General features: G+C 34.5%; 1 pseudogene; it reads left to right on the plus strand.

Annotated features, from left to right (window-relative positions):
• The first annotated feature begins 261 nt into the window (after positions 1 to 261).
• LOC122124750 lies at positions 262 to 358 on the plus strand (annotated as a pseudogene).
• The last annotated feature ends 3,029 nt before the right edge of the window (positions 359 to 3,387 follow it).

A 3,387-nucleotide genomic window follows, 5' to 3' on the forward strand; every position in this document is an offset into this window, starting at 1 on the left:
TTTTGGATCTATCTATAAATAATTGAGAGTATGATCAAATTCCAAATAAAAAGACTTAAGATAGTCATTGACAAAAAAAATTTTGCAAATGTGAGCATTCGACTGATAAATATAAATTTTCCACTATTCACAGAATTTTAGGGAAATAAGATCGATAGCATTGTTAGGAACAATAAAGTTTCCTTGTTACAAGTAGGTACCCATAGATATAAACCTGTATAAAGATTGCATGATTAACTACTTAAATTTAGAGGATACTACACGCTTTAGCAGCACGTATACTCAAATTAAAATACAGAGATTAACATGGCACTTGCACAAGGATAATATGAAAATTTGAGAAGTATTCCATATTTTTCATTGTTCAGATTCAAGAAATGAAAAACAGTTATTAAAAAGTTGATTACAAAATTACAAGTGTAAAAATACACGTAATTCATATAATTTAGTTTGACGTCAGTGTATTAAATCTTCACCTCAGAAAGGCGTTTACATAGCATAAACTTTACAAATATTCTCAAATTAGACAATATTGTCATTTTATCCCAAATAAAAATAATATTAAGTCCTAGAAAAAAAGGAAGCAAACTGTTTCTATATGGAATGCAATCGGAAAGGACACATTAATGAACCTATATATTATAAAATAATGTAGAATTCAAAGTATATCTAGGAGAAAATAAAATAAATTATGAACATTTTGCAAACATATAATATAGAATATTTTAAAATATACTTTTTCAGACAAGCACAAGAAATATTTTAGTTTCTGTACTACTCATTTCAACAGATAAAATTATTTCTGATTAAAAAAATCACAAACTCTGAAGAAATTATTATACATATATACAAAAAATATTGAATACATTTTGACATCCAAGGCAGGCAATTCACTTGGAAAAATTCCACGGAATCCATGAATTTTTACAGTAAAATATTGGTGCTGCCAGTTATTGGTGGCTCATGCCTATAATCCTAGCTACACAGGAGGCTGAGATCTGAGGATCATGGTTCAAAGCCAGCCTGGGAAGGAAAGTCTGTGGTACACTTATCTCAAATAAACCACTAGAAAACTGGAAGTGGAACTGTGTCTCAAGTGGTAGAGCGCTAACCTTGAGCTGAAGAGCACAGGGATAGCTCCCAGGCCCAGATTTCAAGCCCCATGACTGACCAAAATATATATATATTGCTCTTATTTGGATTGTGAAAATATTTTGTAGGGACACAAAAGATGGACTTGCATTTTTGAAATTTAAGAAACTTAACCCGACCATTAGGACTTCAGTGAACAATTTGTATAGCCTATCACAACTTCATAGAGGTAGTGATACATACTTATCCTTTCGGCAATATCAAATACAGTATCTTCTATGTTGTTCTTCCGGCCTGGTTTTATATAATGGTTCAACAGAAGGTGATCCAGCGTATATTTGCTATCTCAAGTCTCAGCAACAAGATGTAAAGGTGTCAAAAATTCTTTAGTTTGGGGAAGTGGAGCTGCGGCTCAAGCAGTAGAGTGCTCGCCTTGAACTGAAGAGCACAGCGACAGCACCCAAGCCCAGAGCTCCAGCCCCACAACTGACCAAAAAAAAAACACAACAACAAAAAACAAACAAACAAAAATATTTGGGCTGGGAATATGGCTCAGTGGTAGAGCATTTAGCTTGCATGCATGAGGCCCTAGGTTCGATTCCTCAGCACCACATAAGCAGGAAAAAAAAGCCAGAAGTTGTGCTGTGGCTCAAGTGGTAGAGCGCTAGCCTTGAGCTGAAGAGCTGAGGGACAGCGTCCAGGCCCAGAGTTCAGGTCCCACTACCAAACCAAAAAAATTTTTTTTAAAAAATGAGTCCTTTAGTCTGGGCATTGGTATCTGTATCATGATGAAGTAAGAAAGAAGCCACTCTGGTATTATTCCATGTATATGCACTGTGCAGGGGTGATCAGTCATCTACAGTTATTGCATGTGCCGCTTGAGACATCAACTCACTGATAATGTCTAAGTGTCCACTGTAGGCTTCTCAAAGAGGGGTATACTCATCATCATCCCTACTATTCACATGAGTGGACTTTTGGGAAAGAAGTCTCCGCAATGTAATAAGCTGAATATTTTCGGCAGCCCAATGAAGAAAATTGCTTGGATCCTTCTCCAATTTTATTTCTTGCAATTGATACCATTCCTTACTTTTTCATCTTGTTCCCCATATTCCTAAGACTTGCCTAACCAGAGACTTTGTGTGCCAGTGGGAATGAGGTGTCCATGTATTTCCCTAATATTTCACATTGGTTGAACTGGTCAGAAATATCTGGTGAATTTTCTGCAACTGTTTATTCATCATGATTTATTTTCTCTTTTTCCAATTTTACTATTCGAAATTATTCTAACTGGAGAGTAGGGAATTGATGGAGAGCAGCGGAAAGATGTTCCTCCATATTCAAATGTACACACTGAAAATGAGGACCTGTGATGTCTTCATTTGCAGCTTATTCTAGGAATGAGAAAATAGGAAATAATGCCTTTTATATAAATGATATGGGAAATGGCAGAGGAAAAAGTGAAATGATGCAACCAAAAATATAAAAGCAAAATAAATTAGGATAATTATGGAGCAATCATATTATCTATGAGAACCAAGAAAGGGAGAGAGAAAGAGAGAGACAGATGTATAATGACCTAGCTAGCCACAAAATTCATGCCTCTGATCGATTTATAGAGCAAACAAAAATTTATTTTTAAAAGAGATGGAAATAGAATTTATGTATTTACTTGAAATTAGTAAATACATTTTTAGTAGCCTATGTAAAGAGATATGACTTTGACAAAATTACACACAATAAACTAAATCCTTGATAATTCTAGTAACAGATCTGACTGAAATCAGTTGAATCATACTTTTCCTGTACAATGAAGGAATAAGAAGGTAGTAAAGCAGCTAGAGAAAGCAGGGAGTTTGTATCTGTGACAAAACTTTGTTGAAATTGGTATTGAGGATTTCTTACTGGTGATCCACTTGCACTGGAAGCATGATTGTGAAGTATTGCTTGCTGATTCTGAACTATTGATTTGATCATAATATTCTCCAAGGAGAAAATGAGAATTGATAGTTAAGGACTACTAATACGTTTTGACTTTCTCACTAAGCACTTTCAATCATCAAAATCACATGAAGACAATAGTCAGGCCTACATTTTGGATGAAAGCAAGTGTCTTTAAAAAAACAAAGAATGTATGTAGTCATGCAAAGGACTTCTATTTTACCAATGCCTCATACATTTTTCTAATGTTGGGTACCAATAAATAATGGATCTATTAGAAAACTCTTAAAGCTCGTATGTTCAATAGTGAGTTCTCTTACACTATATCATGGTATTTTTTGTGTATGGTTTTAA

The sequence above is a fragment of the Dipodomys spectabilis genome, unplaced genomic scaffold, assembly GCF_019054845.1.
Source record: "Dipodomys spectabilis isolate Male_0828 unplaced genomic scaffold, ASM1905484v1 ptg000242l, whole genome shotgun sequence".
Classification (NCBI taxonomy): Eukaryota; Metazoa; Chordata; class Mammalia; order Rodentia; family Heteromyidae; genus Dipodomys; species Dipodomys spectabilis.